The 26,661-nt window shown below is 48.0% G+C and overlaps 2 long non-coding RNA genes and 1 pseudogene across 3 annotated transcripts; 1 reads left to right on the forward strand and 2 right to left on the reverse strand.

Annotated features, from left to right (window-relative positions):
• Positions 1-11,068: 11,068 nt before the first annotated feature.
• Positions 11,069-15,196, reverse strand: LOC140515416 (uncharacterized). 2 transcript variants are annotated; one of them, XR_011971021.1, is made up of 5 exons: positions 15,018-15,196; positions 14,599-14,681; positions 13,143-13,224; positions 11,825-12,093; positions 11,069-11,310 (listed from the first exon to the last, which is right to left on the reverse strand). It is a non-coding gene; the product is annotated as an uncharacterized lncRNA (long non-coding RNA). The 2 variants fall into 2 exon arrangements; XR_011971020.1 differs by having other exon boundaries at positions 11,069-12,093.
• A 132-nt stretch (positions 15,197-15,328) lies between these two features.
• Positions 15,329-16,177, forward strand: LOC140516342 (gamma-soluble NSF attachment protein pseudogene; annotated as a pseudogene).
• A 4,757-nt stretch (positions 16,178-20,934) lies between these two features.
• On the reverse strand, positions 20,935-21,933 carry LOC140515202 (uncharacterized). Its single transcript, XR_011970893.1, has 3 exons — positions 21,737-21,933; positions 21,547-21,639; positions 20,935-21,284 (listed from the first exon to the last, which is right to left on the reverse strand). It is a non-coding gene; the product is annotated as an uncharacterized lncRNA (long non-coding RNA).
• Between the last annotated feature and the right edge of the window lie 4,728 nt (positions 21,934-26,661).

A 26,661-nucleotide genomic window follows, 5' to 3' on the forward strand; every position in this document is an offset into this window, starting at 1 on the left:
AGATTCCCTTTCTCTGTACCTGGGCCTCCATTTCAGTTGCTTCAGGTTCACTTCCTGCTCTCCCTCTAGACTGAAGGATTTCCTTGGGACCCAGTGTAATCAGAGGAGATGTGTCCAGGGTCACTTCTAAAGCCCAAGGAACTGGTTCAATGATTGTTTCCATGTGGGCTTTCTTAATTAATTAGTTAATTAGGATTGCTAATCTTAATCACAAAATGATAATCAATCTGTAGCTTTTACACCTAAAAAATAAAAAATGATTCTGTATCATCAGAGGGATTATAGTGTAGTGGATAAAATTCTGGACTTGGGGAGTCAGGGGACCTGGGTGTGAATTGAGCTTGCCTTAGTAGCTGTGTCACATGGGGCAAGTCTTCTAACTTCCATGTCTCCATTTCCTGCTCTGGTGACTTGAATGACCTGTGATGTCCCTTCCCACCTCCACACTTGTGATCCCATGACTGTGAGGTTGTTTCCAGAGGACATCTCAGGGTTTCCCTCCCCCATAAAGCACACCCTTGAGTCATGTTTGCTTTCCTCCCTTTTCTGTCAGCAATTAGCATTCAAAGTTTTCCTGGAGATTTAAAAGGTGTTATAAAGACTGGCAGAGGTGAACCCCTGGTGAAAGAGAGTAACACCTGGACAGGCTAACAGCTTGACCAGCAGCCTCCCTCCCAGTTCCTAGGTCTGAACCCTGTGGTTCTCCCTGGGACTGACCCCCGTCCCTTCCCACCACTCTGTGTTCCCCTCCACCTCTCCATTGGCCCGTTTCTGTCCAGCCTCTCCTTTTTATCTCCCCCAGTCTGGCTCAGGTCTTTGGCTACCCAGCTCTGAATGCTCTACAGACTCCCTCCTTGTTGGTTCAGCCACCTCCCTGCCCATAAGGATAGCTTGCGAGAGGCCCGTCTTGCTCTCCCTGGACCCAGGAGGCCCTCTATCTCCAGCCCCACCTCCACCGTGGCTCCGACTACGGGGACCTCTGTCAGGGTTCTTCTGGAATCGATGCAGTGTTCCATTGGCATTCCTCCCCCCCACACTCTGCTCCCCACACTCCATTGGGTTCTGTTGCTGGGGTGAGCTGTGGCTCTCCCTTTCCCTCTCTCCAATCCCTTCCCCCTTGACCCTGGTCAGTCCCAGACATGGAAGAACAAGAAACCAGGGAGGGGCTGTTGCATATGGCCCAGGCCACCCAACGCAGGTGCATCGGGCTGTTCAGATGGAAGCTGGACTACGAGAAGGCTGCGAGCGAGTATGCAAAGTCCACCTTAGCCTTCTGCAGAGCTAAGAGGCTCGACCAGGCCATGGAAGCCTTCCTCAAGGAAGCTGAGGCCCACGAAAAAAGCCGGGTGCCCCTTCCTGCGGCCATGGCCTACGAGCAAGCTGGCCTGTACCTGAGCAGGTCCGACCACCTGCAGGAGGCCACCCAGGCCATGAAGCAGGCTGTCTCCTGGTACCTGGAGTGTGGAGAGGCAGAGATGGCATCCTATACCTTGAGACACTTCACCTACTTGCTTGAGAGCCAGATCCCGCACCAGTTGGTGTGCTTCTACCAGTGGGCATCCCAGCTATTTCAGGGGGAGGACCCCTTCTGGAAGGCCCTGGACTGGACTGAGGAAGCCTCCAGGTTGCTGCTACGGCAGAAGTGCTACAGGGATGCTGTGATCTCCCTTGGCCAGGAGAAGCACTTGTATGTGAAGGAAATGTGCTCCTGCTTGTGCCACCAGAGAGCCCTAGCGCAGTGTCTAGCCCCGCTTTGTGACCTGGATTTCCCTGCTGCCTGCAAGTGCCTGGAAGCACTTGTCCCTATTTGCCCACTTTCAAGTTCAGCCCCCAGTATGATGGGATGGTAACTTTGCTGAGCTTCTATGAAGACCAGGACCAAGATGCAGTGTACCAGGTCTGCACCTCCCCTGTCTCTTAAGACCTGGACCAGGGCTACAGGGAGATGACCACGTTGCTGAAGGTACCTGGTGGGAGAACCTGTGCTTCCTAGAACAATGACTTAATTAAAGTTAATTAGTGAAAAAATAAAAGTTCGCTTACCCCTGGTGTGTGTGTGTGTGTGTGTGTGTGTGTGTGTGTGTGTGTGTTTGCGTGGGTGTGCTTTCTCCCATCATACCTGTTCTCAGCCTCTTTATTTCAAACGAGCATGGAAGCCTTTGGCTTCCTCCCCCTTTCCCAATGACTCTGCCCCATCCTTCCAGAGAAGAATCGTTCCTTCCATGGGTAAATGTTTTCCCTTGACGCATTGGTTCCAGTGGAAAACCATCAAATAGGTTGCTCTCTGCTTTCCCACCCCTCTCCCTCTCCTTTCCCAGTGATCATCAAGACCTACTTCTTACATTAATTGACATTCTGAGTGCCCAAACTCCTCAGGATGAGATTGTAGAGCACGGAAAACTTCTGAGATTTTCTTCACGCCTCCCCCATGGTTAGTATTTTAAGATTTACTGCCCAGACTCTGAAGTGTGCAAATGACTTAGCCTTTTCCCTGGAAAATAGAAATGAACTTCATTCATTCAGCTTGAGCTTGAGGCTCAGGTGGGGGATAAGGAACAGGATCAGTTGTCAATCTGTATGGGACTTGAGCAGGTCCACCCAGTCTAATTCCCTCATTTTACATAGGAGGTAGCCTTGGGGCCCAAAGAAGATAACTTACTCAGGAACCCACTGGAGACAGGCCCCAGGGAACAGGCACAGGCAGGATGGGCCCTCTGGGTCTTCCAATTCCAAATTCAAGGAAGAAGTGAAACCAAGTTGGTGAGGAAATGGGAGCAGACAAGGGAGAAAGACATGTGACCAGGGAGGCATGGAACACCACTGACATGGTAATGCAAGCTTTGCCTAACCTCCCCCAGAGGGGACAGAAGTGCCTTGTGCAGAAGGAATCTAGCATCTTTCATACCCATCCCTGTCCTGCTCTTCTCTCTGTACACAGATTTTCTTGTTGAGCATTGGGAAACTTCTTTTCCCTGGAAAGCTGATTAAGGGGATCTGGTTCAAGATCCTCCTGACAGGAACGACTCGGGGAATACTGAAGGTCACCAGGATATCTTTCCACAATTTTGAAAGGATCTGTTCTGTGGTCCATAGAAGGGCCCCCACAATGACTGCCTGCTCTGTCTAGAGGGTTTTGTCTCATTTTCATAATTTCTTGCTCTATGGCATTCCTAGCTGGGAATGGGCCCTTCCACCAATGCTCCCTCTAACTCAGGAGACTTTCCCAGTAACCACCATTGCCTTGGATCATTTTCTGCAGTATTGCCTCAAAGGAGCCCCTTGGAGGACGTCCTGCTTTGTCTGCTGGCGTCTTGGATAGTTCCTGGGTTCCACCACCTGATCACTCAGGCCCATCGTTTGCGTTCACTTCAGCAGTACACTTCCTCTGTGGTCCACCTACAGGCTGTGATGCAGCATCAGTGTCCCTCCATTGACAGTCTCTCTGGGCTCATTTTCTCTTCACCAATTTGTTGGGCTTGTTTCTGACCATTCTTCTCCTTTTCACTGAGGAGGTCATTTCAGGGATTCTGGTCAAGTCTTTGGGTCCCCTGTGAACCAGGGCCTTTCCACTCTCCAGTTCATAGATCACTATAGGGGGTGGCTGCCTGCAGTTGGGTTGGGTCCCCCTGCTGTGAATGCATAATTCCCTTTTAGCCCTTTGTGTTGCAGATTCCTCTTCTCTTTTGCCTGGTTCTGGGATTCAAGCCTTTCAGGCCCCTCTGCTCCTTTCTATGCCTCCAGTGGAACTGTTCAGGGCCTCCAGAAACAGGAGCAGGGCAGGAACCAGGGGAGTCTGGAACCCACTAAGGCCAATGGTGACTTTTCCATCTCCATCCTCCCAACAGTAGTGTCCCCATGACACAGAACTTCCTGGAGATAGCTGTAGCTATCCACCTTGGGCCTCAGAGATTCCCCTAGAATCAGAATCCAGGCCATGCTCATGAACGTCACTGAGTACACCAGTGCCATCCACCCCTGTCAGGACGTCAAAAAGCCTCTGAACTCTGGGTTTGAAGGCAGCACGAGTCAGAAGAAACCCAGTCTGTCATGCTTATGCCAGCCTCAGCTCACCTAATGAAGAAGGACCTGTTTTACCATCTTGGTAGTCTTCTATTCTCTGGTACACCCCTGTATAATCAGGTCATGCTGTAAAGTGATATCATGTGGCATGGCCCCAAGTTTTCATGCAGGTTGTTTATGGTGGGGGGGAAGACACAGGAGGAGTACTCAGAGTTTTCCTTAGATTATTTCTTGTGAAATTCTTTTGAGTTCTTATCACTAGCCTGCCTCTTTAGAAATGATTCCTAACGAAATTCTGCACTCTCATTTCCAAAGAAATCCTTAATGTGAATGATCAGGGTGACAAAGATCCAGTCTCCTAGGTTTGTAGCTACACTGGCTTGGGGATGGGTCTGAATTTGGTTTTCCAGTCTTTGCCTAAGGATTGACAGGTACATGTATGTCAATAACCTGTGATATGCTCTGTGTTCACAGTCTTTGTAGAGGGACTGAGATTTTCACTCAGAAAGTCTGGAAGGAGTAGTAAAGAACCTAGATGGGGATGAGACTTTGGGGAAGATTCCTCTCCTCTCTGCCTGGACCTACATTTCAGCCCCTATTGGTGACTCTGTCCTTTCTATGTACTCTGTGCAATTGTGCTCGACATACACACTGTCTGTGGATAGATTTCTGTTTTGTTTGCCAGAGCACACCTACAGATTCCCTACTGTGAATTATTGAATCCTGGCTGGATTGGGGCTGTCCATTCCCTTCCTTGACCAGGGACACACTTTTTGGCTGCTTGAGCCTCGTACTGGCTGTGCTTTTCCTCCATTGCACTTTCTAAGTTTTGCACACTGTTGGTGGATGGTTGTAAGGGAATGTGGCCAAGAGTGTATTGTGTGTCCCCCTGCTGTGAAGGACGTTGTCACGTATGAAATTTTGTGGGAGATTCTCTTTCTCTATCCTGGTGTCTCCATTTCAGGAGCTTCTGGTCCTCTTCTTGCTTTCCCTCAAGCATTATGTATCTTTCTGTGTGTCCCCATCTGTTCCACGAGTCCCCTTCTTTCTGGGTGTCCCCATCAATCCATCTGTGTATCTCCTATCTCTCTGTGTGTCCCCATCTGCTTATCCGTGCATCCTCATCTGTTGAGTCCCCATCTGTCCGTGTCTCCTCTCTGTCCCAGTGTTCCCCTCTGTGTGTCCCCAACGTCTTGATTTTGTATCCCCATCTGCCTGTCTGTGTGTCCCTCAAGTGTCTGTCTGCTTGTTTCCATCTGTCTCTGTGTCCTCATTTGTCTCTCCGTGTGTCCCATCTAGCTCTGTGTCCCTATCTGTCCATGTCTCTCATATCTCTTCTTGTGTTCCCATTTGTCTGTGTGTCCCCATCTGTTTTTCCAAGTGTCTCCATCAGTCTGTGAATGTGTCCCCATCTGTTTGTCACTGTTTCTCCAACTTTGTTCCCCAATCAGTCTGTCCTCATCTGTCTGTGTGTCCCCATCTGCCCATCCTTGTGTCCCCATCTGTCTCTGTGTCCCCATGTGTCTGTCCGTGTTTCCTTTTCTCTTGGTGTATCCCCCACCTGTCTGTCCATGTTTCCCCACCAATCTTTGCATCCTCCTCTGTCTGTCCATGCATGCGCATCTCTCTGTCCTTGTGCCCCATCTGTCTGTTCACGTTTCCCCATCTCTCCCTGTGTCCCCATATGTCTTTGTGTCTCCTATCTGTGCTGTGTTCCACTCTGTCTGTCCCTGTGTTTCCATCGGTCCGTGTGTCCCCTCTCTGTTTGTGTATGTGTCCCCGTCTGTCTGTTTGTGTGTCCCCATCTGTCCCTTCCTAGAAGCTCTTGGTAGAGCTCTAGCTATGGTTGCTTGCACCTTGGATGGTTTCTGTATTTTCCCTCTCAGGGCACTGAGGCCCTTTGCTTGTGATCCTTTCAGCATGACCCTTAGTGTGTGTTCCCTCTCGAGGCAGGGGCACAGCACCAGTGCCCTGGGCTGACCCAGCTGAGCCTTTCTGGCCAAGTTGCTACCACTTGCATTGACCACTTACCTTTCCCAATCTTTCCCCACCTTCCAGCCCCCAAACAAAAATCTGACTCAGTTAGACACTCTCTCTCCAATAATCAGTTCCTCCTGCTCATGGCTCTCTGAGTCCTTTCCCTGGAACTCAGCTTAGATCCCAGACAAAGACGCTTTGCAGATTGTGAACCATCTTTCGGGTTTTTCTCAATGGGATCTGGTAGGTCCAAACCAAATAGAAGTTTGAAAGTTATTGGATAAACCTCCTACAGAAAAGTTTCTTTTATTCAACATCATTATATATCATCATAGGCAGTATCCTGTAGTGGGCCAAGTTCGGGACTTGGAAGTCAGAGGACCTGGGTTTGAATTGAGCCTCCCTTAGTAGCTGTATCTCACTGGGCAAGTCATGTAACCTCTGTGCCTCTGTTTCCTCCTTAGTTGAATTTCATGGACTGTGATGTCCCATCCTGACTTCACACCTGTGATCCTATGACTGTGACGTTGTTTCCATAGGAAATGTCCGGGTTTCCCTCCCCAATAAAGCACACCTTTGAATTGTGTTTTCTTTTTGTCTCTCTTTTCTTTCAGCAATTAGGATTAAAAAATTCCCCTGAAATTTAAAATCCACTTATAAAGACTGCAGAGATGAATCGAGTGATGGATGGTAACCCTGGGCCTGGCTAAAAGTTTGCCCAGCACCTGCGCTCTCCCGGGGTCCTTTGTGGTTCCCAGCAACCTCTTTGCTCTTCCAAAGGATCCCCTCGCCTCCATTTCTTTGGCACGTTCTCAGCGTCCCAGAGGGGTGTGATGTGTTAGTTACCAGGCCTGAGCCCTGTGGCTCTCCCTGGGAATGATCCCCTTCCTTCCCTCCCCCACCCTGTGTTCCCCTCTGCCTCTCCATTGGCCCTTCTCTGTGGCCCCAGTCTGGCCCAGGTCTTTGGCTACCCAGTGCTGAATGCTGTCCAGACTCCCTCCTTGTTGGTTTGGCCACCTCCTTGCCTGGATAGATTGCTTGCGAGATGTCCTTCTTGCTCTGCAAGGACCCAGAAGTCCCTATATCCCCAGCCCCACTTCCACTATGGCTCTGACTCCAGGGACCTCTGTCGGGATGCTTATGCAATCAATGGGTTGTTCCATTTGAACCCCTCCCCCCCCCCACAATGCTCATCTCCTCACTCTGTTGGGTTCTGTTGCTGGGGTGAGCTGTGGCTTTCCCTCTCTCTCTCTCCAGGCAGTTCCCTGTTGGCCCAGGTCCTCCTCCCCTGCAGCTGGCAGCCGCAGGACATGGAAGAACAAGAAACCAGGGAGGCCTTGGGGCATATGGCCCAGGCCACCCGATACATGTGCTTTGGGCTGTGGAGAAGGAAGCCCAACTACGGGAAGGCTGCCAGCAAGTATAAGCAGGCCGCCTTAGCCTTCCCCAGGGCCAAGAGGCTGGAGGAGGCTGCAGAAGCCTTCCTCAAGGAAGCTGAGTCCCATGAGAAAAACAGAGCGCCCCTCTGTGCGGCAATGGCCTATGAGCAAGCTGGCCTGTACCTGAGCACGTCCAACCACCTGCAGGAGATGGCCCAGGCTCTGAAACAGGCTGTCTCCTGGTACCTGCAGTGTGGAGAGGCAAACATCGCAGCCTGGATCTTGAGGAGCTTCAGTGAGCTACTGGAGAGCCAGATCCCTCACCAGGTGGTGTGCCTCTACCAGAGGGCATCCCAGGTATTTGAGGAGGAATCCTGCTTCCTGAAGGCCCTGGACTTCACTGGCTGAGCCTCCAAGGTGCTGGTGAGGCACAAGCGCTACGGGGACGCTGCTATCTCCCTCGGCCAGGAGAAGCGCTTGTATGTGAAGGCGGAGGGCTTCCCTGTGTGCCACTGGAGAGCCCTGGCGCAGTGCCTAGCCCACCTGTGTGACCTGGATTTCGCTGCTGCCTCCACCTGCCTGGAAGATAGCTGTATATATTTTCCCAATTTCACAAGCACTGCTGAGTTCATGGCGATGGTAACTTTGCTGAATTGCTACGAAGACAAGGACCAAGAAGGAGTGAACTGGGTCTGCAGGTTTCTTGTCTTCAAACACCTGGACAAGGAATACAGGGAGATGACCCCATTCCTGAAGGTACCTGGCGTCGAGAACCTGAAGACCAGTCTTTTGCCACCTTCATCCACATGCATGTCCCCTTCCAACATCGAAAAGCAAGCAGCCTCAGCAACAAAGAAGGAGGACGGGGGGAAGGAGAAGATGGTGGAGAACCCGGAGGAGGACATTAAGGAGGAGGAGGAGAAATTGGAAGAGAAGGAGAAGGAAGAGGAAGTTAGGATCTCTCTCTCCATGGAATGTACCATCTGCTAACCTCTGCTTCCCAGAACAATGATATAATTAAAGCTAATTAGTTACAAAAATAAACGTTCTGTTATACCAGTCTTGTATCTGTGTGTGTGTGGGTGTGCTTTCTCCCATCATACCTTTTCTCACCCTTTTTTTTCAAACTTGAATGGAGGCCTTTGCATTCCTCCCCCTTCCCAATGACCCCTCTGGGCCATCCTCCCAGAGTAGATACACATTCCTTCCAAGGTGAAATATTTTCCCTTTACTGACTGGTAATTCCTGGCTCAGGGCATGGGTTCCAGGAGAAAATTATCAACGAGGTTACTCTCTGCTTTGCCAGACCACCCCCCCCAACCTTTCCCAATGATCATCAAGAACTACTTCTTATACTTATAGACTTTTTAACTGCCAAAACTCCTCAGGGTCAGATTATAGAACACCTAAAAATTCTTAGATTTTGTTCATGCCTCCCCTGTGCTTACCATTCTAAGACCTAGTGCCCAGACCTTGAAGTCTGCAAATGAATTAGCCTTTTCCCTGGAAAACTGAAATGAACTTCTTTCAATCAGTTTGAGCTTGAGGCTAAGGTGTAGGATAAGGAACAGGATCAGTTGTCAACCTGGATGGGACTTGAATAGGTCCACCCAGTCTAATCCCCTCATTTTACATAAGAGGTAGTTCTGGGCCCCAAAGAAGTTAACTTGCTCAGGAACACACTGGGGACAGGTCACAGGGAACGGGGACAGGCCACAGGGAACGGGGACAGGCCACAGGGAACAGGGACAGGCATGATGGGTCCTCTGGGTCTTTCAATTCCAAATACAATCAAAAAGTGAAATCAAGTTGGAGAGGAGTAAGACTAGAGATGCCTTTCCAATCCCAAAGGCAGACCTATTCCTTTGTCTGCGGGAAAATCATCTGTGGCTTTAGTCAGGATGCAGAAGCTTCCTTCAGTCAGGTAAATCACTAAGCAGGAAGAAAAAGCTCACTTTCCATGAGACCTCTTCTGAATCTCCAGTTCCCTCAGCACTCAGTCCTAGATAGACAGGTGGAGTGCCCAATTTGGAGGAGGCAGAAGAGACTGCTGCAGAAACCCAGACTACCTTTCCAATACATCTTGGCTGTCTTGGTCCAAAACATCATGGATTCACCTGGATTAAACCAGTGCAAGGAGCTTCTCAATTCAAATCATCTCCCATCCCTATCTTTACACCAACTGTACCCCACCAGGCCCCAAAGTGCTTTCCTGTTCCTCCTTTACTTCTCAGCATTCCTGGGTTCTCTCAGGAACAATTCAAGCATCTCATTCTGTAAGGGGCCCTGGCCAGTTTCCTGGCCACTAGAACCTCCCCTTCCAAAGCCACCTCCCAACTACCTTGTATGTCTCTTGCATGTACCTCTACGTGGACATATTGGCTTTAGGCAGCAGACACAGTAGATAGAGAGCCAGCCCTGGGATCAAGAAGATTTGAGTTCAGGTTCTGTCTCAGATAATTCATAGCTCTGTGACCCTAGTCAGATCATTTTTAAAAAACTTCCTCAAGTTCACCATCTGCAAATTGGAGATAATGAATGCACCTCCCAGGGTTGTTGTGAGGACCAGCTGAGGTGGTAGAATAAGTGCCTGCTGTCTTCCCCTTATACAACAGGCAGCAAGGTGGCATGGGGGGAATGGAGACCCTTGTATGTGGAGGTAGAGAGCATCTCCATGTGCCACCAGAGAGCCCTAGCACAATGTCTAGCCCATCTGTGTGACCTGGATTTCTCTGCTGCCTACAACTGCCTGGGAGACAGCTGTATCTACTTTCCCAGTTTCCAAAGCAGGAGCCAATATGTGGCGATGGTAACTTTGCTGAATTTCTATGAAGTTCAGAACCAAGACGGAGTGGATGAGGTCTGCGGTTCTTCTGTCTTCAAACATCTTGACAAGGAGTATGAGAAGATGACCGTGATGCTGAAGGTACCTGACCTCAAGAACATGAGGACCAGGGTTTTGCCACCTCCATCTACATGCATGCCCATGTCTGACAGCCACAAGAAAACAGCCCCAATAACAAAGAAGGTGGAGGGCGAGGAGAAGAAGATGGAGAAGGTGGAGGAGGACACTAAGGAGGGGGAGCAGAAATTGCAGGAAAAGGAGGAGGAAGAGGAACGTGTTCTCTCTCTACATGGAATGTACCATCTGTTAACCTATCCTTCCTAGAACAATGATATAATTAAAGCTAATCAAATAAGAAAAAAGTTCTGTTATACCTGTCTTTGGGGGGTGTGTGTGTGTGGGGGGGGGGAATCTGGCCAAGTACTCGGGTGCTTCTTGAGTCACAGGTTGTCTCCTCTACAGTCTTTGTTCAAGGATCACTTTACTGGGTTGGTGTTGGAACCTCAGGTTGGGAACCCCTGCTGTGAAGCATGAATTTCCTCAGCCTTTTGTGTGGCAGATTCCTCTTCTCTTCCCCTAGGTCTGGATTTCATTCCATTCTGGCTGCTTTGATGCATTCCATGTCTACACTGGAACTGTCTGGAGCCAACACACAGTCTACAGAGATTTGTGGTGCGCCTGCTGCAGCTCATCTTGACTCCCATCCCCACTGTGAGGGACTGGATTTCACAGAGCTTGTTTGGTGGTGGTGGGGAGACGCAGGTGTAGTACTCAGAGTTTTCCTTAGTTTATTTACTGTGAAATTCTTTCGAGTTCTTATCACTAGTCTTACCTCTTTAGAAATGATTCCTAATGAAATTCAGCACTCTCAGTTGCACAGAAATGTTTAATTTTAATGATCAGGGTGACAAATATCCAGTCTCCTGGGCATGAGAAGTTGTTACTGCACCAGCTTGGGGATGGATCTGACCTTGGCTGCCCAAACTTTGCCCAAGTGTTGATGGGTACATATATGTGAATAACCTGTGATGCGCTCCATGTTCAGAAGTCTGAGTGTGAAACGTAACTGAATATGTCCTCAGATGTTGCCTGAGACACAGAGAATCAAGGATGACAGAAATAGAAAGCAAGTGACAGTCAGGCTATGAAGAACTCTTACCCTGGGCAAGTTAACCTTTGTGCTGTATGGACTAACTCTAACTTTAGATTCATCGCCTTCTGTTCCAAGGTATACTTAGCAGGGAACTGGCCATTCCACAGATGCCCCCTCTAACCCAGGTGACTTTTCTGAGTAACCACCATGTGCCCAGATCAATTTCTCTGGGGTTCCCTCACCAGAGCCCCTTGGAGGACATCCTGTTGTGGGTGCTGGCACCTTGGATGTTTCCTGTGTCCCCCTTACTGGGCAATCAGGCTCACTACTTATGTATAGTTGAGCAGAACGCTTCCGTGGTGCTTCACCTATAGGCCCTGACATAGGATCAGTGGCCCTGCATCCAAAGACTCTCTGGACGTATTTTTTTAACCACTTTGTTCCTGGGTTGGGTTTGCTTTTGAACATTCTTCTCTGTTTAGCTGAGGAGGTTATTTGGGGGATTCTGACCTAGTAGTCACGTCCCTCTTAGACCAGGGGCTGTCTGTTGGCCAGTCATTGTGCATGGATCACTACAGCAGGTTGCTGCTGGGCCCTAGGGTAGGACCCCCTGCTGTGAAACATCACTTCCCTCTTATCGTTTTGTGTTGAAGATTCCTCTTCTGTTTGCCTGGGTCTGGATTTCAGGTCATTCAGGCCCCTCTGCTGCTTTCCATGTATACACTTGATCTGGCTGACTGGCCATGTGTGGATAGATTTCTGGGGTGCCTCCCTAGAACCTGCAGCACAGGATAGAAATGCTTAGCTTTGCTTTTGTGGCCTCTGTAGCCTGCCTTTATACTATCTTTCCAGCCTAAAGCCCCACTCGTCTCCTTCAGGGATTATGTGCTTCTGCCTTACTGCGCAGTTCTTTGTTCTTCCTGCCATCCTGTGCCTGCCCTTGGTTTTTGACCAATATTCCCTGAAAGCTTCCTTCTTCCTTCAAGCCTTGACTTGACCCAGCCAAGCCTTTCTGGCCCAGGCGCTACCATTTGTGTGATTCCTTTCCCAATCTTTTCCCCAACTTCCAGCCCAGACACAGAAATCTGTCTCAGGTAGACATCCCTCTCCCATAATCAGCTCCTCTTGCTCATGGCTCTCTGAGTCCTTTGCCTGGAATTCAGATTAAATCCCATCCAAAGAAGCTTGGGAGATTCTGAACCATCTTTCAGGTTTTTCTCAATGGGATCTGGTAGGCCTTAGCAAAACAACAAAGTTTAAAAGTTGTTGGATATACCTCCTACAGGAAAGTTTGCTTTATTAAAAATCATTATATATCATCACAGTGCAGTGGACAAAATTCTGGACTTGTGGAACCAGGGGACCTGGGTGTGAATTGGGCCTCCCTTAGTAGCTGTGTCACCCTGGGCAAGTCATTTAACCTCTGTGCCTGCATTTTCTCCTGTGAGGAGTTTAATGGCCTGTGCTGTCCCTTCCCAGCTCCACACCTGTGATCCTAGGACTGTGATGCTGTTTCCACAGGGCATTTGGGGGCTTCCCTCCCCCAAGCACACCCTTGAGTCATTTTTTTCCTCTCTCTTTCTTAAAACAATTAATGTTTAAAAATTTCCCTGCCATTTAAAAGCCATTTATGAAGGCTGGCAGAGCTGAGCCAGTGGTGATAGAGGGTAGTGCCTGGCCAGGCTAACAGCTTGGCCAGCAGACTCCCTCCCGCATGACCTTTTGTGGTCCCTGGTGACCACTTTGCTGTTGCAAAGGACCGCGGTCCTGGTTCACTGGCATGCCCTCACCACCCCATAGGGGTGTGATGTGTTATTCATACACTTACTGAACATTTGTGCCCCTCTGGTATACCATAGAGTATGCACATCTGAAGCTGTCCATTGCAAGAGAATCATCTAAGCGGGACCCTTGTAACAAAAAAGGACAGAGAACAATTAAATATGAAAGCAGATTCTTCTCTAGTTATGTAGAATCTTAAGGCAACTTGGATACACATCTCTCAGCAGAAGTGCTGTTTAGGGAACTTCATTTAAAGTATAGTCAAAATGCTGATCCTGATTAGCCCTTAAGTGTACATTTCATTGTACAGAAAGCTACATTGTAACATTTTCTCAACATTCACAGAGCAGCTGTCAATTACCTTGTAGTCTTTGTGCAGACTGAAGAAGTGGTGTATTATTTGCAGAAAGCGCTCTTGCCCAAGGCTTTTGAGCTTTACCATAGCGATTCTAACATGCCCAGTGATTGGTAATTAGAAATGTTACTTTCACTGAAAGGGTCCTGAGATTTCAATTACTTTTAACCAACATGGGCACATTAAACTTTCTTTTGGGTTTATCAGCTGTTTCTCTTGTGCACAGGTAATAAGTGAATTAAAAATGATTTCTGAGCCACTAGTTTCCAAAGAGTTTTGGTAGTCCTATAAGAATAGGTGAGCATTCCGCTTTTCAGAAGCTCAGAGAGGAGACATTTTGGAGGAAAACTGCCTCCAAATTGGACCAGGATTGTACCTGGTAACCAACATCTGTATGAATTGAAATGGATATTGGGTAATGTAGAAATTTACAGAGAAAAGATAAAGAACTCTTCCAACTATGCAGTAAGCCCGTTGGGCTTCTCTTTCTACAGCCTTTCTTCTAGAGAAATCCTATGTGGCTAATTCTCAGACTGTTGGGTGGTACATTCCTCTAGGAGCAATTCAAAGATGACCTAGAACTTAGCCATGTATTTGATTGCCTGGTCCAGTATTCACTTAGGTCAGTTTGTTTCCCTTGTGTACAGTTTTAAAAAACTGAAAGGTGTTCAAGTAACATGAGCGCAGACTGATATTTCAAGGGAAATACTGAATTTCAGTTCTGTTACTTCTGTAACTGCGTGCCTCAGACATGGTTGTGGAGGCCATATTGCCCCCCTAATCTGTTCAGACACTGTTCCTTGGCAAGAATAATGTGCAGTACACAGGCACAAGGAGTGTAAGTTGAGTTCCCATGATATTCACGTCTGCTCTTTCTGCCTTGTTCCTCAATCTGGTTAAGTGCCAACTTCGGTACTAGTCAATGGGAAAGGTGGTGTTCAGTTGTGGGAAAGCATCATAGCCAATTGGATAATTTATTATCGAGAAAATTACAATAAATCTCTAGCTTTTATACTTAAAAAAACAAATCATTCTATATCATGAGAGGGAGTATAGTGTAGTGTATAAAATTCTGGATTTGGGGAGTCAGGGGACCTGCGTTTGAATTGAGCTTCCCTTGGTAGCTGTGTCACCCTGGGCAAGTCACCTCTCTAAACTCTGTGCTGCAGTTTCCTCCTCTGTTGAGTTTAAGGGCCTGTGATGTCCCTTCCCAGCTCCACATTTGTGGTCCTGTGGAAACAACATCACGGTCATAGGATCAGACCCTTGAGTCATGACTTTCCCCCCCCTCTCTTTTCTTTCAGCGATTAGTATGAAAATAAATTCTCCCAAAATTTAAAAGGCTTTTATAAACACTGACAGAGCTGAATCACTGGTGATAGAGGGTAAGCCCTGGCCAGGTGAACAGCTTGGCCAGCAGCAGCTGCTCTCCCGGTTACAAGGTCTGATCCCTGTGACTCCCCTGGGACAGACCCCCTTCCCCTCCCCCCACCCTGTGTTCCCCTCTACCTCTCCATTGGCCCTTTTCTGTCCTCCCCAGTCTGGCCCTGGTCTTTAGCTACCCACCTCTGAATGCTCTACGCACTCCCTCCTTGTTAGTTCCGCCACCTCCTTGCCCACATGGATCACTTGTGAGAGCTCCTTCTTCCTCTGCACAGGTCCAGGAGGCCCTCTGTCCCCGGGCCTAGCTTGCCCTGTGGCTCTGACTAGGGGGCCCTCTGTCAGGATTCTTCTGGAATCTATGGGATGTTCCATCGGCACCCCTCCCCCACAATGCTCCACTGCACACTCTGTTCGGTTCTGTGACTGGGGTGAGCTGTGGCTCTCCCTCTCTCTCTCTCCTCATCGTTCCCCTTTGCGCCTGCTCAGCCCCGGACATGGCAGGACAACAAAGCAGGGAGGGCCTGCGGCATATGGCCAAGGCCATCCAACACACACACGTCGGGCTGTTGAGATGGAAGCCAGACTATGGCAAGGCTGCTAGCGAATATGCACAGGCTGCCTTAGCCTTCTGCAGAGCTAAGAGGGTGGAGAAGGCCACAGAAGCCTTCCTCAAGGAAGCCGAGTCCCACGAGAAAAACCAAGTGCCCCTCCGTGCCGCCATGGCCTACGAGCAAGCCGGCCTGTACCTGAGCACGTCCGACCACGTGGAGGATGCCGCTGAAGCCGTGAAGCAGGCTATCTCCTGGTACCTGGAGTGTGGAGAGGTAGACATCGCAGCCTGGACCTTAAGGCGCTTCAGCCACCTGCTGGAGAGCCACATCCCGCACCACGTGGTGTATCTCTACCAGCAGGCATCCCAGCTCCTTGAAGGGGATGACCGTTTCCTGCTGGCCCTGGACTTCACTGGCCGAGCCTCCAAGGTGCTGGTGAGGCACAAGAACTACAGGGACGCTGCGATGTCCCTAGGCCAGGAGAAACACTTGTGTATGAAGGTAGCGTGCTTCTCTTTGGGCCGCCAGAGAGCCCTGTTGGAGTGTCTAGCCCATCTGTGTGACCTGGATTTCCCTGCAGCCTCCAAGTGCCTGAAGGAAACTTGTGTCTGTTTTCCAACTTTCCCATTCAGCGGCGAGTATGGTTTGTTGGTAACTTTGATGACTTGCTATCAAGACCGGGACCAAGATGCAGTGGACCTGATCTGCGGCTGTCCTCTCTTCCGTCACCTCGACAACGAGTACAAGAAGATGATGAAAATGCTGAAGGTACCTGACGTCGAGGACTTGTGATTCCTTCAACAATGAACTGATTAAAGCTAGTTAGTTAAAAAAATAAAAGCTAGTTAGTTAAAAAAAATAAAAGTTCTACTATACCTGCCATGTGTGTTAGCGTGCTTTCTCCCATCATACCTATTCTCAGCCTCTTTCCTTGAAACGTGCATGGAAGCCTTTGGCTTCCTCTGCTTTCCCACTGTCCATCCTGTCCCGTCCTTCCAGAGTAGATGCGTTCCTTCCATGATTAAATATTTTCCCTTGACGGATTGGTAATTCCCTGCTCAAAGTGATGGGTTCCAGTGGAAAGCCATCAATTAGGTTACTCTCTGCTTTCCCACACCCATTCCCCTCTTTGTCCCCTTTCCCCATGATCCTCAGGACCTACTTCCTACATTCGTAGACATTTGGCTGCCCAGACCCCTCAGGATGAGATTTTAGAACACCGAAAACTGCTGAGACTTTCTTCCTGCCTCTCCCACGCTTACCCTTCTAAGACATTCTGCCAGAACTTGAAGTCTACACATGACTTAGCCTTTTCCCTGGAAAATGGAACTGGACTTCATTCAGTCAGCTTGCGCTTGAGGCTCAGGTGTGGGGTAAGGAACAGGATCAGTTGTCAATCTGTGTGGGACTTGAGCAGGTCCACCCAGTCTGCTCCCCCCATTTTACATAGGAGGTAGCCCTGGGGCCCAAGGAAGTTAGTTTGCTCAGGAACCCACTGGGGAAAGGCCACAGGGAACAGGGACAGGCAGGATGGGCCCTCTGGGTCTTCTGATTCCAAATACAATGAAGAAGTGAAACCAAGGTGGTGAGGAAATGGGAGCAGACATGAGAGAAAGACATGAGACCAGGGAGGCATGGAACACCACTGACATGGTGATGTAAGCTTTGCCTAACCTCGCCCAGAGGGGACAGAAGTGCCTTGTGCAGGAAGAATCTAGCATCTTTCAGACCCAGCCCTGTCCTGCTCTTCTCTCTGTACACGTGGACTTTCTTGTTGAGTGTTCTGACACTTCTTCTCACTGGGATTAAGGGGATTCTGGTTTGAGATGCTATTGTCAGTAAGAACTGGGGGAATATTAAAGGTCACCAGGACATCATTCCATAGATGTGACAGGATATGTTCCGTGGTCCATGGCAGGGCCCCCTGCTGTGATGACTCGCTCTAAGTTGAAGGCTTTGTTTCATTTTCATAATCTGGCTCTCTATGGCGTTCCTAGCTGCGAATGGGCCCTTCCACCAATACTCCCTCTACCTCAAGAGATTATCCCAGTCACCACAATGTGCTTGGATCAATTTCTGTGGTGTTCCCTCCTAGGAGGCCCTTGGAGGGCCTCCTGCTGTACCTGCTGGCACATTGGACAATTTACTGGACACTCAGGCCCAGTACTTATGTTCAGCTGAGCAGAACACTTCCTCTGTGTTCCGCCTATAGGCTGTGACATAACATCAGTGTTCCTCCAACGAAGGTCTGTCTGGGCTCACTTTTTAGACCAATTTGTTCCTGGATTGGATTTGTATTTTTTTACCATTCTTCTCTTTTTCCCTGGGAAGTTCATGTGGGGGATTTTGACCAAGTACTCGGGTCCTTCTTGTACGGTCTACTCTCCAGTTATTGTTCACAGATCACTACAGTGGGGTGGTCCTGGAACCTAGGTTGGGAACCCCTGCTATGAATCCTTAATTTCTTCTGACCTTTTGTCCTGCAGATTCCTCTTCTGTTTCCTGGATCTGGATTTCAGGCCATTCTGGACCCTACACTCCTTGCAGTGTCTACACTGGAACTGTGCAGGGACAACAAGCAGTCTGAGGAAAGATTTCTGGGGTATCTCCTAGAGTTCACCCTTAGCCCCACTGTGAGAGATATCATTCTGTGTGGATTTGGACAACCTGTTCCCTTTTCTTGACCCTGGACATACTTCAGGGAAATTTTAGCCTACCTCCACCTATGGTTTTCATTATTGTGTTTTATGTGTTCTACAAATTCTTGGCAGGTGCAACTTTAGGATTCTGGCCCATATCACACCGTAGGCCCCCCTGAGGTAAAGGCCTGACCCAGGCATTGGACTTTCTATAAGATTATCTTCCTCTATACCAGGGTCTCCATTTCAGGAGCTATGAGGTGACTTGCTGCTTTTCCTCTAGACTGATGGATTGCCTTTGGACCATGTGTATTCATTTTAAATTCTTCTTGGTTCATTCTGCTGTCCAAGGAGCTGGTTCACTGAATGCTTCTGCTTGGGCTTTCCTGTTGCTCTCTTTGACTCATTTTCGCTAGGCAGCTGATTAATGGGATTCTGGTTGAGATCCTATTGTTTGTCAGGACTGAAGGAATATTGAAGGTCACAAGAACAACTTTTTGCAGATATGAGGGAATCTGTTCAGTACTCTGTGCTGTGATGCCATGGTGACAGCCAGATCGAAGTTGAGGGATTTTTTTCATATTCATTCTCTTTTGCTCTATCACAAAATTTGCTGGCTTTTGGCCCATCCACAGATGTTCCCTGCAGCCTAGAAGGTTTTCTCAGAAACCACCATGTGCCCAGATTACTTTCTGTGGGGTTCTCTCCACAAAGCCCTTTGGAGGGCCTCCTGCTGAGACACCTGGTACCCTGCAAGGTTCCTGGGTCCCCCATAAGGGGCACTGAGGATCGTTGCTTCCATTCACTTGAGAAGAACACTTCCTCTGTATTCCACCTGTAGCCGAAGACATACCATCAGTGTCCCTCCGTCTATATCTCTGGGCTCCTTTTGTGTTAACCCATTTGTTCCTGGGTTGGGTTCCTTTTCGCTGAGGAGTTCATTTGTTGAATTCTGGCCAAGTACTGGGGTCCCTCTTGAAGCAGGGGCTTTCTTATCTGCAGTCAGCGCTGCTGGATCACTACAGTGCTTTGCTAGTAGAACTTGGGTTGAGAGCCCTTGCTGTGATGCTGAATTTCCTCTTAGCCTTTTGTGCTGCAAGTTCCTCTTCTCTTTTGCCTGAGTCTGGATTTCAGGCCACTCAGGCCCCTCTCCTGCTTTCCATGTCTACAGTGGAACTGTCCAGACCCTCCAGAAAAAGGAGCAGGGCAGGCTGCAGGTGAGTCTGGAACCCACCAAGGCCAATGGTGACTTGTCCATCTCCATCCTGCCTAGCAGTAGTGTCCCCAGGACACAGAACTTCCTGGAGATGGCTGTAGCTATCCACCCTGGGCAGAGACTCCCCCAGTATCAGAATCCAGGCCATGCTCCTGAGCTTCACTGAGTAGACCAGTGTCATTCACCCCTAGGGGATGTAAGAAAGCCTCTAAAGGCTGGGTTTGAAGGCAGCACGAGGAAGAAGAAAGCTAATCTGTCATGCTTATGCCAGCCCCAGCTCAGCAAATGAAGAAGAACCTGTTTTACCATCTTGATAGTCTTCTACATCTCTGGTACATCCCTCTATAGTCAGACCATGTTATAAAATTACATCACATGACATGGCCCCAAGATTTCACAGAGCTTGTTTGGGGGGAGAGACAGAGAAGTAGTCCTCAAGAGTTTTCCTTAGATTATTTGTTGTGAAATCCTTTTGAGTTGTTCTCTCTAGTCTGACCTCTTGAGAAATGTTTGCTAAGGAAATTCAGCACTCTCAGTACCACAGAAATGCTTAATTTTAATAATCAGTGTGACAAAGATCTCATCTCCTCAGCATGAGAAATTGTAGCTGCACTGGCTTGGGGATGGGTCTGACCTTGGCTGCCAAACTTTGCCCACTTTTTCATGGTGCATATGTGCCAGTATTCCCTGTGATACTCTCCATGTTCAGAAGTTGGAGTGTGCAAATTAGCTTGGTAAATCCTAGGATGTTGTCTGGGACACAGAGAATCAGATATGACCGAAATAGCATGGAGGCATCAGAGGTAGCATAGGAAGAACCCTTACCCTTGGCAAGGTAACCTTTGTGCTGTAGGGACTCATTAAAACTCACAGATAGGGGATGGCATGTGCAGTTATGAAGGGAACTTCTGTGCTGGGAGCACAGTATATCAACATTAGTATATCCCAGATTCTTCTATTACCATACCTGAGTTTTCTGAATTATGCACTTCTTCCAAGCCAGTCCTTTAATGAACCTACATTCCTTCCCTGTATCCAATATTGATTTGTGGTGGACAAACCAACTGGTGGCCAGCCTGCTGTCCTTAGTTTGGCTGGTCTGTAAGGAACAGGCACCTGACACATACCTCCTGGCACCACGTGGACCTTCCACTACGTGCTGCCACACCCTCCAGCGCTTGAGAATCTTGTAGAACAGGGCATTCTTTATTTCCTTGAAATTCTTTATTTCTGTCAACTGATTTTTGCTGTGGAAAAAGTTGGGGGCATAATCCGTCGTTCGTTGCCCTTGATCCACAAAGTAATGTGGCTTCTCATCAATATTTTTCCTAAAGTGTTGTGATTTCTGGTAAATCTTGACTGAGTTTTAAACCATCTTGTTGCTTAGAATGACATGTCTCTTATCCCTCCCTTTTGTGACATGAGGTCTGATTTTTATTAATTATCTTTGGGTATTGACAGTTACAAATAGACCATTTTCCCTGCAGAGATAATTTTGTCCCTTTGTCTACGTTATGCCTCGATTTCTAGTCCCAATGAAGTGAAGCCCAATGGGCATTATCAGTGTTTTATTCTGAATTTTACTGTGAATGAGTCTAGAGTTACTCTTATATACAATGCCAGTTAATTCAGAGTTTTAGATAGTTCAGTTGCACCGACAAATGAAGATTATTAAAGACACGAGAAATCTCGAATTGTTCGTAATCAATCACTTTATTTAGTGACCAACACAGAGGAAAGCCAGGAAAAGACAGAAGACTGAGTGCACGATGCAGAAGATGCAGAGCGCATCTAGGATGATCAGCGTCACGTCACAGAGGTGTCCTTAACTGGCTGGAAAGAGGCTGCAGGATGTTATTCCTCACTGGTGCCATGCTGTCTTGCGTGCTGTAATCCAGAGCACACCTGCAGCCCCAGGACAGTGACATTGTCTGACAGGAACCTGACACTGAGGAAGATCTTGTCTTACAAGGATCTTGGTTAGAGAGACTTGGTAGTGCTACTGCTGCTGCTGCTGCTGCTGCTGCTGCTGCTGCTGCTGCTGCTGCAAAATGAATAGATTAAAAAATACCTCCTGACCCCTGGAAATGTGAGGCTCTCCAAAGCTGGAGGTTACTATACGTTCCTCCATCAAAAACACCATGTTACAAGTTCAATTCATGACGAGTAAGAAACTACATTAAGTTGGAACTTGCTTACTCCGTACGTGTCTAGTTTTATCGTCATTTTGAACGTGTAGGATACGTCCGCATGACCTTAAGATCTTAACGTTTGGGGGTGAGGATCAATGAGCCAAGGGTGCTTACCTGACTGGAGAATGTCATGCTTCTAAGAGTCTGGAAGCCAAGTCTTGTTTTTGAAAATCTTTGTAGAGGTGCCAAGATTTTCCCTCAGAATATCTGGAATGAGCAGTAAACAACCTTGAGTTCCAACTTGAAAACCTTTGTAGAGGGACTGAGATTTTTACTCAACAGTCTAGAAAGAGCAGTAAACTACCTTGAGTTCCAACGTGAAAATCTTTGTAGAGGGACTGAGATTTTATTTTAACTCAGAATATCTAGAATGACCAGTACAAAACCTTGAGCCTCTACTTTCAGTTAGGTCAGGACTCTTGGGTTATCACTCACTTTCCCAGGGGAGGGAAGTTGATACCCTCCCTCTTAGACTTGTTGGCCCAGATTTAGGCTTTCCACGGAGCTCTGGCCCTCTATTTATACCCACAGTAGGGGTGACACTCCCATTGACCCAACAATGCTTGACATCTCAACAACTGCTCACAGTAGAGGCATTTTTACCAAATATGGTTGTACTGTCCTACTTGGCATAAAAAGGCTAAATTGCCTTTTTTAACCAAAATTAGTCCTATGGGTTTTGAAACCCAACAGTGGTGACACTGACTTTTTTTCACCATAAATGGTAATACCAACTTTAAAATCTGACATGCCTTTAACTTTCTTCATGCGTGACACTCTGCAATGGGGTATACTCTTGTCAGTCAATCAATCAAGCTGTACTTTTGATTGCTTAGTGTTTGGAAGTACATATTTGCAAGTGAGGGAGCTGTGCTGCCTCCAGCTTTTGCTCTGCTAGGATAAGGTAATAAGCTGATTTTCTATTGGGAAGGTGATGGCACAAACGCGACTTTTAGAACCAGATGAGTTTTAAGGTGCCTTCTCACTCCAAATCTATGACAATTGTGCCGGTAGTCAGCACGGGTAAGTGGGAAAGTCACGTACACATTTGAAAGGAGAGCATGGAAGACGTGGACTGTGCTGTTCCTATGGAAATTACGAGCTCAGAAGAACAACAGCTGTGGCTTCCCCACCTTTGGAAGGTGAATTAAAATTGTAAAACCTGAAGGGACAGAAACCAAGGCATGATTATGTTACATTCAAATTTACCCCTGCTGACAAAAGGATAGTAATAGTAAGGCAATTCAAAACAAGACTTAGACAGATCACCTTTGTTCATGGATGACTACAATGAGTTGCTGTTGGACCCTGGGCTTTGACTCCCTGCTGTGAATCATTACTTTCCTCTTACCTTTTGTGTTGCAGGTTCCTCTGCTGTTTGTCTGGTCTGGATTTCAGGTCATTCAGACCCCTCTGCTGCTTTCCATATCTGCACTGGAACTGTCCATGGCTAAAAGGCAGTCTGTGTATAGAGTTCTGGGGTGTCTCCTAGAGCTCACCCTCACACCCACTGTGAGTGATATAATTCTGTGTGGATTTTGGCTGTCTGTTCCCTTTTCTTGACCAGGGGCATACTTTGGGGAAATTCTGGCCTCCTTCAAGCTGTCATTTTCCATCATTCTGTTTTATCAGGTGTACAAACTCTTGGTGTGTCCAGGTTATGGATTCTGGCCCAGATTCCAGCGTTGGCCCATCTCTTGTCAAAGCCTGGCCTATGGATGGTATTTTCTGTAATATTTCCTTCCTCTATATCTGGGTCTTCATTTGAGGAGCTTCTGGTCCACTTCCTGCTTTCCCCTCTAGACTGAAGGATTTTCTTCTGATCACGTTTAGTTATGGTGGACCCTTGTGGGGTCATTTTACACTCCAAGTGGCTGGTTCACTGACTCTTCTGCATGAGCTTTTTGCTGTTCTCTTTGACTCGTTTTTGCTGGGCAACTGATTAAGTAGATTCTGGGTGAAATCCTATTGTGAGTAATGATGCAGGGAATACTGACGGTCACAAGAACATCTTTTGACAGATATGAAGGGAAATCATCTGTACTGAGTGATGTAGTCCCATGGTGACAGTGAGCTCAAAGTTGAGGGCTTTGTTTCAGATTCAACCTTTTTTGCCCTATCACATATTTTGTAGGGAATTGTCCCTTCCACAGAAGCTCCCTCTCACCCAGGAGACTTTTCCCAGTAACTGCAAGGTCCCCATATCAATGTCTGTGGGGTTCCCTCCACAGAGCACCTTGGATGATCTCCTGCTCTGGCACCTGGCACCTTGGAAGCTGCCTGGGTCCTCCAAAGGGGCATTGAGTCTCATTGCTTGCAATCAGTTGAGCAGAACACTTCCTTTGTGGTCCACCTAACAAGGTGAGACATAGCCTCAGTGTCCCTCCATGCAAAATATCTCTGGGCTCAATTTTTTTAACAATTTGTTCCTGAGTTGGGATGGTTTTTGACCATTCATCTCCTTTGTTGGGCAATTCTGATCAAGTACTCAGATCTCTCTTGAAACAGGAGCTGTCTACACTCCAGTCACTATCCGTAGATCACGAGAGTGGATTGCTCTTGGGACCTGGGTTCTGACTCCCTGCTGTCAAACTTGTCTTCCATTTTAGCCTTTTGTGTTGCAGATTCCTCTTCTCTTTTCCTGCCTCTGGATTTCAGGCCATTTAGGCCCCTTTGCTAATTTCCATGTCTGCACTGAAACTGCACAGTGCCGCCAGGCATTCTGCATAGACTTCTGGTGTGTCTGCCGGAGCCCATTCTCACCCTTACCACAGTGTGAATGATTGAATCCTGGGTGTATTCTGACGCTCAATTCCCTTTTCTTTACCAGGGGCACACATATCAGGTGCTTTGACAAGGTTCTGGCGCTTCTATTGGTCCATTGGTCTTTCCAAGTTCTGCAGACTCTTGGTGAATGGATGTGAGGGAATATGGCCAAGAGTGAAATGTATGTCCCCTGGCTATAATCAGCTTTGGCATGCATGGGATTTTGGGGAGATTCTCTTTCTCTGTATCGCGGTCTCCGTTTCACTTCCTTCTGGTCCTTTTTCTGCGTTCCCTCTAGACAGAAGGATTGCCTTGGGACCGTGTCTAATCAGTTGAGACATTTCTAGGGTCACTTCTAAAAGCCAAATAACCGGTTCAGTGACTGTATCTGCATGAGCTTTCTTGGTGAACTCTCTGAATATTTTTTGCTGGGCAGGTGATTGAGCGGATTCTGGATGAGGTCCTATTGTCAGTCACGATTCAAAGAATATTCAAGGTCACAAGAACTTCTTTGCAAGATTGGAAGGGATCTGTTTTGTGTTCCCTGGAAGGGCCCCCACTGTGACTGCCCGCTCTCACGAAGAGATCTGTTTCAGATTGAATTTCTTTTGCTCTATCACACAGTTTGTGGGGACTTAGCCCATCCACAGATGATCCCTGTAACCCAGGAGATGTTTCGCAGAAAGCACCATGTGTGCACATCAATTTCTGTGGAGTTCCCTCCACAGAGCCCCTTGGAGGACCTCCCGCTTTCTCTGTTCCTGTGTTCCCCCTCCTGGGCATTCAGACCCATTGCGTGTGTTCAGTTAAGCGGAACACTTCCTCTGTGGTCCACCTATAAACTGTGACATAGTATCTTTGTCCCTCCATCCCAAATTTCCCTGTGCTCATATTTTTTTTTTCTAATTTGTTCCCGCATAGGGTTTGTCATTTGCCATTCATCTCCGATTCGCTGAGGAGTTCATTTGGGGAATTCTGGTCAAGTACTCCGATCCCTCTTGAAGCAGGGGCTGTCTACTCTACAGTCATTGTCCATGGATAACTACAATGGTTTGCTGTTAGGACCTGGGGTGGAACCCCTGCTGTGAATCATGACTTCCCTCTTAGCTTTTGGTGTTGCAGATTCCTCTTCTCTTTGCTTGGGTCTGGATTTCAGGCCATTCAGGACCCTCTGATGCTTTCTGTCTATATGCTGGATCTGTCCTGGTCTGACTGGCCATCTGTGGATAGATTTCTGGGACACCTCCCTAGAGCCTGCAGTACAGGATACAAATGCCTAACTTTGCTATTGTCACCTCTGTAACCTGCCATTATGTTATCTTTCCAGCCTAAAGCACCACTATTTTCCTTCAGGGATTCTCTGCTTCTGCCTTACAGGGCAGTTCTTTGTAAGTCCTGTCACCCTTTGCCCACCCTTTAGGTTTGACCAATATGGTCTGAAAGCTTCCTTCTTCCTTCAAGGCTTGCATTGACCCAGACAAGCCTTTCTGACAGAGGTGATACAACTTGCATGATACCTTTCTGATTTTTTCCCCAACTTTCAATTCCTACACAGAATTCTGACTCAGTTAGACTCTCTCCATCCAATAATCAGCTCCTCTTGCTCATGGTCTCTGAGTCCTTTGCCTGAAACTCAGCTTAGATCCCATCCAAAGAAACTCTGAAGATTCTGAACCAACTTTCTGGTTTTTCTCAGTGGGATCTGGTAGGCCTTAGCAAAAAAAACTTTGAAAGTTTTTGGATAAACCTCCTACAGAAAGGTTTGTTTTCTTAAAATCATTATATGTCATCTGAGGGAGCATAGTGTGGAGGACACAACTGTGGACTGGGGGAGTCAGGGGACCTGGGATTGAATTGAGCCTCCCCTAGTAGCTGTGTCACCCTGGGCAAGGCCTTTAACCTCTGTGTCTCCATTTCCTCCTCTGTTGAGTTTAATGGAGTGTGATGTCCCTTCCCATCTCCACACCTGTGATCCTGTGACTGGGATGCTCTTTCCATGGACATTGTGGGGTTTCCCTCCCTCGCAAAGCATACCCTTGAGACATGTCTTTTTTTTCTCTCTTTTCTTTCAGCAATTAGGATTAAAAACTTCCCCTGAAATTTAAAAGCTACTTATAAAGACTGCAGAGATGAATCAAGAGATAGATGCTAAGCCATGGCCAGGCTAACAGCTTGCCCAGCAGCTGCCCTCCCCTGGGGTCCTTTGTGGTTCCCAGCAACCTTTTTGCTGTTCCAAAGGATCCCCACCCCTCCAGTTCTTTGGCACGTTCTCAGCGTCCCAGAGGGGTGTGATGTGTTAGTTACTAGGTCTGAGCCCTGTGGCTCTCCCTGGAAGCATCCCCTTCCTCCCCTCCCCCACCCTGTGTTCCCCTCTGCCTCTCCATTGGTGCTTCTCTGTCGCCCCAGTCTGGCCCAGGTCTTTGGCTACCCAGTGCTGAATGCTGTACAGACTCCCTCTTTGTT

Source organism: Notamacropus eugenii, chromosome X (assembly GCF_028372415.1).
Source record: "Notamacropus eugenii isolate mMacEug1 chromosome X, mMacEug1.pri_v2, whole genome shotgun sequence".
NCBI lineage: Eukaryota > Metazoa > Chordata > Mammalia > Diprotodontia > Macropodidae > Notamacropus > Notamacropus eugenii.